General features: G+C 52.4%; 2 pseudogenes; both read right to left on the reverse strand.

The window, feature by feature from the left end:
• Positions 1-1,463: 1,463 nt before the first annotated feature.
• On the reverse strand, positions 1,464-1,642 carry LOC143361145 (U2 spliceosomal RNA; annotated as a pseudogene).
• An 8,680-nt stretch (positions 1,643-10,322) lies between these two features.
• LOC143361165 (U2 spliceosomal RNA) lies at positions 10,323-10,500 on the reverse strand (annotated as a pseudogene).
• Between the last annotated feature and the right edge of the window lie 740 nt (positions 10,501-11,240).

An 11,240-nucleotide genomic window follows, 5' to 3' on the forward strand; every position in this document is an offset into this window, starting at 1 on the left:
AAAATGCGATAAAATACGTGTAAAAGTTGAATGTGTCGGTTTTAAAATTAAATTAGGTATGTAAAAGCAGGCACTGTGATATACAGTACGGTGATTAAAATGTAGTTAAAACGAGTGAATAGGGTAAAATGTGTAAATAGGTGTCTAAATAAATAAATAAATAATTAATAATTAAAATTAGTCAACTAAATATACCAATTAAGATATAATAAAGCAAGTGGCCGAAACGGGAAAGAGAAAAATTAAAGAGATAGACCGAGAGAAGTATGAAACGGGTAAAGATAGAAAGAGAGCGGATGACAGATGGAGGTTAGAAAGGGAGAGAAGATAACAGCGATAGTAGGACTCTACCTTGGACAGAGTAGAGCCTGTCCAAGGGGGACACCTAGCGGGCGGTCGAGAAACTCTTTCGAGCTTCTCGTGCAAGGACCCACCGCTAGAGGGCTGCACCGATACTTGGCGGTACTCAGAAAATTTCCTTAGCACGGGGCCAAGGAATATCTGAGGCCTACACGGATCGGTGACTGATAGGAAATCAGAGCCGAATTAATTTAATCGAACGAGTCCGATTAAACAATTCGGCTGGTCTTGGCTCAGGAACAATATTCCTGGCTTATTCCGAAACGGAGTACAAATTTCGACGAAGTAAGAAACGCTCCGACGTGCCGGTATTCAACGAGATGTTAAATATTAGTTTATTAAACTGTCGGCACAGGCTTGCGCCCCAATTTCGCAATAAATAAAATCTGTTAGCTCGGGAACCGTATTAAACAACCAGCGAGCTGATTGTTTAGACAGCCGTCGAGTTAATTGATTAATTTAATTGCGAAATTCGTCGAATCGTTTCCACCTGTCACTTATGTAATCCGGATCGAAATTTCCAGAAATTTCGTTCCGAGCGACCGGGAAGGAGCCGTTAATTGTTTGTGTTTCGCTCTGTTCGACGGTTAGCACAGGTGCCAATCGTCGGCAGAACAAAGACACACAACAACGAACGGAAAGGGGAGGTCAACGGGGTTTACCGTGTATTTGAAAACGGGCACTTGGACAAAGAGAGTCCAAATGACACCGTTACAAGTACACGGGGGAATAGACAGAAATTAAAGAGATAGTGAGAGAGGGTTTCGACCACTTACCCCCGCTCGGGTTCCCCGTACAGGTGTCGTAATTCCCGGAGGTCCGGGCTTCGGTGGAGGCGCTTGGTCTTCGGTGGTCCTCCTCGTCGGCGGCTGGTCGCGCCCCGATCGCTCCTCGGCTCTTGCTGAATAATCCTTTTAAAGGAGTGGTGCACTTGGCACTTGTTGCACACGCGCGCGATTTAGGGGAGTCGCGGCACAACCCGAAAAACTTGGCGAATCGAGAATTTTTTTAAATTTTTGTTCGATTCGGGGAGTCGAGAATATTTCCTCGATTTCTGGAAGTCTGACGGGCTGTGGAATAAGCGGATATTATGCTTTATATAAGCTAATTGGGCCAATCCACACGGCACTGCAATGCGTGGCCGACCCGTGACCGAGGGGGAGCAAGCCCCGACCGCTCCGTCAACTTCCAAAAATCGAGTTAATATTCTGACTCCCCGATGGGGAGTGTATCAGATATTAAGCTGATAAGAACAGATAAAAGGCGTTTATTTTCAAGCAATTGTCCCCCGGGTTACATGTGTTCCCAGGGGCAGTACAACGTACTCGCCTTTTGGCGAGGGCTTACATGGGGGTGCCCTTTTAGGCACCCCGCCACAAAAATAAAAATGGGTTTATTGGTGGTGGGGTGTGCGGCGCGGGGGCAGCGAGCCCCCTGCGTGGCTAACAATTTTTATTGTAATTTGAATAAATAAATAAATAGAACGCATACGCACACACACACATACACACACACGTCAACAATAAATAAATAAAATCATTCCGGCCTCGGAGGGGGGGCCTGGTCAGATATCTTAAAAAATAAAGAAGGAAAAGAAAATTACCAACATTGCAGTGGCCCGCTGCACGCCAGGAAAGTTAAAAACACTTATAACCTAAGAGAGATGACTAGATGTGTTATAAAAGAACTTAGCAAAATTAAAAAGTGTATAAAGAGAGAATAGGACAGGAGAAGTAGTAAAAAGAAGGTAACGAAACAACTAAAAAGAGAACGACTAGAAAATAAAGTATGTAACAAAATAAAAGAGAAAATAGAACAGGGGCGCACAGCGGGCCATTTGCCCTCGCTAAAATATATGTAGATATAAAAAATATAACATAAAAATATAGATATAAGTACATAACAGTAAAAAAAGTAAAAATGTAAAAGTAATAATAATAATAATAAAAACTAATGGGCGCGGTGCCTCGCATGGCACCGCCGCCGCATTATGCGTCGTATACAGGGCCGGAAGGGCCCTGAGTCATTATTAGGGCCTCGTGCCCATCATGAGCCTTTTCGCGGCTGTTGTTTCGGGGCGCGACTTCCTCGCTGGCCGAGGGGGATAAATCAGGGAGAGGAGGGGCCACTGTCACCTCTGGTGGGGGTAGGGGCGGTGCTGCGGTGGGGACACCGGAGGGAGGAGCCGCGTACTGGCGGACCCCCGACACGTGCTCTACGTAGATGTCCCGACCCCAGCGAATGGTCTCAGACACAATGAGACGGCGCATCAGACTCGCGTACTTCTTGCTCACACGCAGGAGCCTGAGCACCGCCTCATTGGCCTGATCCCAAGAGCCGAGAGCCCCAACAACGATCGCGTCGGTCACGACTCGGTAGCCCCGTCCCTCGAGAACGGCGCCGATAGGGAGGTATTTCGCCCTCTTCCTCTCCCTAGCGGCTTCGAAGGCTTCGATGCCGTTCTCGAAGGCCACGGTCACGTCGACGATCACGACGGTTTTCGAAGGCTCGTGCCTGACAACAATGTCAGGGCGCAGAGCCTCCAACTCGCCGGTGAGACCCTCGACCCTTTTATTTACCCTTAACGTCCCCGGCAGTCGGCAGGCTCGAGATACTCTCGAGACGATGGCATCGTGGCGCAGTTGCCAGGCGGCCGAGTGAGGCCGGCAGTGACAGATCACATGGGGTAGGGTCTCCAGGGCCTCCCCGCATCGCCGGCAACGCTTATCACCCTCGCCCCACCGCCTTGCCCCATTAAGAGGCAAGACGTTGAGGCGAGCTCGGTGGATGAAGCGCCAATCAGCGAAGCGGGTGAAACTGCCGCCGCGGAGAAAGTGATTTGATACACTATCCCGCGACGACACCCCGAAGACCTTCCCCTGATCGGGCTTTTTGCCCAGACGATCGGCATAGAACTCTGTCACTGCCGCTCTCAAACGATGCAACACCTGATCCCGCACCTTCGGTGTTACAACCACCGTGCGCCCGCGTGGGCCCCGGAGTCTAAGACCCAGTTCGCGCCGGGCAGCGCACCACTCCCAACGCAATTGGAGCATTTCTCCTGATCGCCGTGCCGCGTTTCGTGCTCTCGACCACAGAGTCGAGAAGTCCCCCCCGTCCCTGGCAAATTCCCCCTCCAGCGAGCCGGAGAGGTACGTTGCCAGGTCCTGATCGGTGGGTGACCTACCGATCTTCCTGGCTACCGCCTCGCTCAGAGATTCTCTGGCCAGCCCACTGATCATCGGGTCCGATGCCGTCAGTAGACGGAATGCGTGTCCGATGACCAGTGCGTCGGCCAGGTCCGCAAGCGGAAGCAGTCCACACCCCCCCCCCTTTTGGGAGGGAGGTAGACTACCTCCGCGCTGGCTCTCTGAGGGAGGTTGAGCCAGGATTTGGCAAGCTTGCGTACAAGCTTGTCGACTTCCTTGAGGGGGCCCTTCTCAACATGGGCTCCCCGCAGCATGAAGTCGAGGCGGGGCAATATAAACGAGCTCACCGCCTCACATTTTTGCCACGGGGCGAGGAGAGAGCGATCCACGGCCCGGAGATCCCGGACAAGCTCCTCGATCGTCGCGAGCGGGGTCTGCCTGACCTGAAATCCTGTGGGGACTCCGAGGTGCTCGTATGGCGCACCTGCTGCCAGGGCTTTAACCCCTTGACCCTGCAAGCTGAAGCAAGTAGGGAGTACCCGGCGAGTGCCTCTGCTGTCCTGGTGCAGTGTTGCACACTTCGCCGGGTTGAACCGAAGTCCAACCCCATTTGCCGCAGCTTCCACTGTTCGTAACAGTGTTTCCATTCCTTCCGGTGAATCAGCAGTTAACGCCAGGTCATCTGCGTAGGCCAGCACTGAATAACGTTGGCCGTGCAGCGTGTAGCCCGCCGAGGTCGCGGTTACCGCCCTCAGGACCGGTTCCAAGGCTAGGTTGAACGCTACAGGGCTCAACGGGCAGCCCTGCTTAACACCGGAAAGAATGGGGACAGGGTCGGTGAAGCCCTGTGAGGTTCGCACCCGGGTGGTGCATCCATCGTACATCCCTTCCACAATGTTGCGGAAGGGGAGGGGAACGCCGGCCTCAGCGAAGGCGCGGTAGATGGTGGAGTGGGGAATCGAGCCGAACGCGTTCGACAAGTCCAGCCACGCCACCACCACCTGACGCCTGCCCCTGCGAGCGTCGTTCAGGATTTCCTGCAGCGTGAAGTTATGCTCATAGCAGCCCTCACACGGCAGGAAACCCTTCTGCTGGGGGCTAAGCCTCCCATTGTGGAGGGCCCACGACACTAAACGGTCGGCCAGCACCGCCGCGAAGAGTTTAGGGGTAGTGTCGGACATGGCAAGTGGTCGCCAGTTCGACAGGTCCCCCCGATCGCCCTTTTTGTGAATCAACACAGTGTTGGAGACCTTCCAGGAAGAAGGGACCGACTCCAACCTACGGCAGAGGTTGAAAAACGCAGTCAAGACGACGCAGCTCGGGTCGGCCTTCCGAAGGTCACGGTAAGTCAGACCGTCGGGTCCTGGCGCGGAGTTTGACATCCGCCGGATCCGTCGGTCTACCTCACTCACTTCAAAAGGCCGGACCAAAGCCTCGCCACTTGCTGCTGTCGGAGCCTCTGAGGGAAAGCCAAGGGGCCCAGAGGCTTGTGGCTCACTCGCAGGTGAGTACATATCCAGGAAGTGCTGCATGACGCGGTCCCTGGCAACTTCACATTGCTCAGGGGCGCCCATGAGCACCTCCTGGACCGCACGCCTGCGGTTCTGCCGGAACAGCCTCTGGAGACGCGTAGCCTCCTTGACTTGGTCCGTTCTCCTATCGGTCTCCAAGCCGGTACGACCGGGAGGGCGTGTCCCTGACGAGTTCACGACACGCCCCCTCGTCCTCGCGGGGTTTGCTGGTCTTACGCCCCCGTCTCCTCCATTCCCCGCAGGTCGGGTCCGGAATCCCTGGAAGAAGGCAGCGATTTGCGCTGCAGCTTCCTCCAGGTCTTGAGGATTGTCAGCAGCCCCGGCCAAACTGACCAGTAGCTCCCTCTCTCTCTCCAGCGCGGCTTGCTCCCTCCGTCGGGATGCGCGCTGGCGAGGATTGGGCTGGCCAGCAGGCACAGGCTGCTGCCGTCCCTGCAGTGTCTGGAGGGCCGCGGGTCCTCCAGCGACGCCCCCAGGAGCATTTGTCTGCCCCGTGGGGACCGTCATCCCCCTCGCGCTACCACCCGGGAGCGAGCTCCCAGGGTTATTATTCCCACCCACACTACGAAAACGCGACGCGTACCCTCCCAAGCGGACATTCAAATCGCGTAATTCGCGGTGCCGGTCCATCCGCGCGGCGTTGGCAGGGGCCCGCTCAGCACTTACCCTCTGTTGGGTGTTGCGGCTACCTCCTGCCAATGGCCACCGGCGAGCGGCTCCGCCCCTTCGCGTGGTGACGGTGGTGGTGGGAGTGGCCTCCTCCAAGGCTCCGCTGACGTTGGGAGCTGGTGGGGCCGGTGGAGAACGCTGGTCCCTCGCTGTTGGTCGCAGGGGTGCGGCCGGCGTCCTCCTGTCCCCCGCTGGTGAGCTGCGGGGTGTTGTCCTCGACGGCGACGGCGTCCTCCTCTGGGACGACCTCGGCGATGACGACGGGGATGTTGGCAGCGGGGACAGGCGCCCAGATGATCGGCGCCTGCCGGCAACAACCTGCCACGGCAGTGGGGAGGGATCCTCTTCCTCCTTCCTCCCCACCTCTTCTCCCCTCTCCTCTTCGCTCCCCCGGATGGCCGGAGGGGGAGAAGGAGCTGTCCTGGCAGGACCAGGTGACCCTGCCGCTTCCTCGATGGGGGGGAGGGAGAGGACTGCCGGCGTAAGCCTCGTCCTCTTCTGTATCCTCTCCACTCCCCCCGCGAGGGGCCTCGAAGTCATGATGGGCCCCCCGCTGGCAGTGGTCGTGACGGTGGTCGTGGTCAGCGTGGCCGGAGCCACGCAGGAGACCGCACAGCAGCCCTCCGCTCCCCCCTGCTTCCTACAGATGATCGGTGGGGGTGAGTGGGCAGGGGGGGAATCCCTCGTTGTGGTGATGAGGGATAGGCTGCTGCTCGCTACGGTCATGAACTCGGGCGGGAGTGACGAGGCCCGAGTCATCGACCGCAGCGTTCTTCTTTCTGGGCGGTCTCCTGGCGGTGTTGTCGTGACCACCGCTGCGCCCGCCGTGACGGCGGCATAAGATGGTGAGGCCGCCGTCCTGATCACCGAGGTAAACACCCGTGTGGTGGTAGGGTGTTGGTTTGGGTTAGATGTCGTTGTGGGGGGGGCGGGGGCGGGTGCCCCCCCCATCTAACCCAACCGCCCTCGGTGACGTATTAGCACCGGGTTTCAGAGCCGCCTTCCTCCTGGTGGTGGTGAGGGTCATCGTCCGCTTCTTGATGTCCCCGAGCTCTATCGGCACGCTGGCTCCCCTCCTGCTCCTTGTAATCGGCCCCCTCGGGCTGGTAGGGGGGGACCTCGTCTTAGGGGAGACCGTCGACCCCCTCGTCCTTCTTGTTATGCCACCACTGGTATTAGTGGTGGTCTTATCAGGGGTCGACTTGCGTGCCGATGAGCCCGGGCTGGCTCGTTGGACGGCTCTGGTCCCGGTCCCGGTGCGCTTGGCGGGCGCATTCCTGGTCCCTGGTGGAGTCGGTACCAGGGCAGCCTCGTTGCTTCGCCGCGACAGGCTGCTCCTTGTTGTTGTTGTTATTGTTGTTGCTGCTGCTGGTGGGGGCGTGGTCTTCGCCCTGGAGGCGGCCAGAAGGGGCGGCGGCGTCAGTGACTTCCGAAGGGGAGCCACTAGTGCCGCCGCAACCTTCGGCCTGGTCCCCAGGGACGCCGATGGTGGTGGTGGCGTGATGGATAGCCTGGGGGTAGGTCGTGGGACCGCCCCGGTCGTCCTCGTCCTCGTTGCCAGCGTCATCCTCATAGACTTCCCCGCTGTCGTCCCCGTCGCAGCTGCAGACGTGCCGAAGGGCAGTTTGCGCTGCAACGTCAGCGTGCGGGTCGTCGCCGAAGCCGTCGTCGTCGTAGTGGTGACCACACTGGTGGTCGGTGTGGTCGCGGGGCCTGAAGATGGTGGTACGGCCCCGCCGGAGGTGTTGATCTCCTGGGCCGTCGCCGCCTGCCGCTGGCCACTCGCAGTCGTCGTCGTTGCTGTTGTCGTCGTTGTAGCTGTCGTCGTCGTTGTTGTCGTCGTCGTCGTCGTTGTCGTGGCCGTTGTCGTAGTGACCCCTCCAGCTCCCGCGTCAGCGGTAAACCTTAAAATTGACTCGGGCCTCCCTCGGCCCGAGGAATTAGTGCCAGTCGCAGAGGAGGAGGACCGGGCACCGGTTGTCCGGTTGCTGGCAGAACCGGTAATTGTTCTGCTAGTCCCACCCCGACCTGGCCCACCCGTACTCGCGTGTGCGGCGGCGTGGTGAGTCTTTACTGCTTTTAGGGCATATCTGCCCGTGCCAGGCTCACCACACTCGCCGCACCGGTGAACGATGATGTGTCCGGGGTGGTATTTTTTGGCATGCTTTGCCAGGTCGGAGTGGGACTTATACGCCCCACCGAGCTTCATGCCCGGCCTGCCGTAGCATTCCGGGCATCGGAATTCCTCCGGGAACGGGAAATCTATATAAATTGTAATCGGGCTACTTGCTTGCCCTGCCATTTTTGGATCGACCTGTACGGGGTTGACTACGAGCGGTAGGGGGTATATAAATAAATAAATAAATAAGTTAGTAAAAGAATGAATTGATAAGTGAGTAGATAGTTAAATAAATAGATAAATAAATGGGTAAGTAAATGGATAAATAAATAAATAGCTCTGTCAGTCAGTGAGAAAGCGTGTATATAAATAGATAATTAAATAGCACCAGGTTAAAATCACTTAAACTTAGTCACGTGTGTTAAAATATAATAAATAAAATAAGATCGACGGGGTGACTAGACGTATTTAAATAAATAAATAGATGAATAAATAAATAAATAAATAGCACTAGTCGGCGTCAATGTATCGCAATAGGCGTTTAAATAAATAAAAATAAAATGTGATTAAGTCGTGATATCAGTAGAATAAAATAAGATAGTGCAGAGTAGGATGAGACAGAATAAGAATAAAATGTAACAAGGTAAAAAGGTAAAATAAAATTAAATTAAAATTGACAGAGCAGATTGGATGCAGTTTATGTCGGTGTCAGAACTGGCATATAAAGTTGACTAGATGATCGGAGTTAATCGGAACAGAATAGAGCTCAGAAAGAATGGAATAAGAAATAAAAATAAAAGTAAAAATGAGACTAGAGATAAAGTAAGGAGGATAAAAATAAGAAATAGCAGTAAGCGTATGTATAAATATCACAGTAATAGCTTTAAAATGGTATAGTATATCACAGCGTAAAAAGAGTAAAAGTAACAAGATAAAAGATAAACTATGACTAGAATTAAGATAGAGTAAAATAGAATACAGTAAAATAAAATAAGAATGAGAATAAAATAGAATAAAATAAGTTGGTGTAAAATGCGATAAAATACGTGTAAAAGTTGAATGTGTCGGTTTTAAAATTAAATTAGGTATGTAAAAGCAGGCACTGTGATATACAGTACGGTGATTAAAATGTAGTTAAAACGAGTGAATAGGGTAAAATGTGTAAATAGGTGTCTAAATAAATAAATAAATAATTAATAATTAAAATTAGTCAACTAAATATACCAATTAAGATATAATAAAGCAAGTGGCCGAAACGGGAAAGAGAAAAATTAAAGAGATAGACCGAGAGAAGTATGAAACGGGTAAAGATAGAAAGAGAGCGGATGACAGATGGAGGTTAGAAAGGGAGAGAAGATAACAGCGATAGTAGGACTCTACCTTGGACAGAGTAGAGCCTGTCCAAGGGGGACACCTAGCGGGCGGTCGAGAAACTCTTTCGAGCTTCTCGTGCAAGGACCCACCGCTAGAGGGCTGCACCGATACTTGGCGGTACTCAGAAAATTTCCTTAGCACGGGGCCAAGGAATATCTGAGGCCTACACGGATCGGTGACTGATAGGAAATCAGAGCCGAATTAATTTAATCGAACGAGTCCGATTAAACAATTCGGCTGGTCTTGGCTCAGGAACAATATTCCTGGCTTATTCCGAAACGGAGTACAAATTTCGACGAAGTAAGAAACGCTCCGACGTGCCGGTATTCAACGAGATGTTAAATATTAGTTTATTAAACTGTCGGCACAGGCTTGCGCCCCAATTTCGCAATAAATAAAATCTGTTAGCTCGGGAACCGTATTAAACAACCAGCGAGCTGATTGTTTAGACAGCCGTCGAGTTAATTGATTAATTTAATTGCGAAATTCGTCGAATCGTTTCCACCTGTCACTTATGTAATCCGGATCGAAATTTCCAGAAATTTCGTTCCGAGCGACCGGGAAGGAGCCGTTAATTGTTTGTGTTTCGCTCTGTTCGACGGTTAGCACAGGTGCCAATCGTCGGCAGAACAAAGACACACAACAACGAACGGAAAGGGGAGGGTCAACGGGGTTTACCGTGTATTTGAAAACGGGCACTTGGACAAAGAGAGTCCAAATGACACCGTTACAAGTACACGGGGGAATAGACAGAAATTAAAGAGATAGTGAGAGAGGGTTTCGACCACTTACCCCCGCTCGGGTTCCCCGTACAGGTGTCGTAATTCCCGGAGGTCCGGGCTTCGGTGGAGGCGCTTGGTCTTCGGTGGTCCTCCTCGTCGGCGGCTGGTCGCGCCCCGATCGCTCCTCGGCTCTTGCTGAATAATCCTTTTAAAGGAGTGGTGCACTTGGCACTTGTTGCACACGCGCGCGATTTAGGGGAGTCGCGGCACAACCCGAAAAACTTGGCGAATCGAGAATTTTTTTAAATTTTTGTTCGATTCGGGGAGTCGAGAATATTTCCTCGATTTCTGGAAGTCTGACGGGCTGTGGAATAAGCGGATATTATGCTTTATATAAGCTAATTGGGCCAATCCACACGGCACTGCAATGCGTGGCCGACCCGTGACCGAGGGGGAGCAAGCCCCGACCGCTCCGTCAACTTCCAAAAATCGAGTTAATATTCTGACTCCCCGATGGGGAGTGTATCAGATATTAAGCTGATAAGAACAGATAAAGGCGTTTATTTCCAAACAATGGTCCCCCGGGTTACATATGCTCCCGGGGGCGGTACAATGTACTCGCCTTTTGGCGAGGGCTTAGGTGGGGGTGCCCTTTTAGGCACCCCGCCACAAATAGAAATAAGTTTATTGGTGGTGAGGTGTGCGGCGCGGGGGCCTGCGAGCCCCCTGCGTGGCTAACAATTTTTTATTATAGCATAAATAAATAAATAAATAAAACGCATACGCACACACACACATACACACACACGTCAACAATAAATAAATAAAATCATTCCGGCCTCGGAGGGGGGGCCTGGTCAAATATCTTAAGGAAATAAAGAAAAATTACCAACATTGCAGTGGCCCGCTGCACGCCAGGAGAGTTAAAACACTTATAACCTAAGAGAGATGACTAGATGTGTTGTAGAAGAACATAACAAAATTAAAGAGTGTATAAAGAGAAAATAGGACAGGAGAAGTAGTAAAAAGAAAGTAACGAAACAACTAAAAAGAGAACGACTAGAAAATAAAGTAAGTAGCAAAATAAAAGAGAAAATAGAACAGGGGCGCACAGCGGGCCATTTGCCCTCGCTAAAATATATATAGATATAAAAAATATAACATAAAAATATAGATATAAGTACATAACAGTAAAAAAAAAAGTAAAAATGTAAAAGTAATAATAATAATAATAAAAACTAATGGGCGCGGTGCCTCGCATGGCACCGCCGCCGCATTATGCGTCGTATACAGGGCCGGAAGGGCCCTGAGTCAT

This window comes from Halictus rubicundus, chromosome 14 (assembly GCF_050948215.1).
Source record: "Halictus rubicundus isolate RS-2024b chromosome 14, iyHalRubi1_principal, whole genome shotgun sequence".
Taxonomy (NCBI): domain Eukaryota; kingdom Metazoa; phylum Arthropoda; class Insecta; order Hymenoptera; family Halictidae; genus Halictus; species Halictus rubicundus.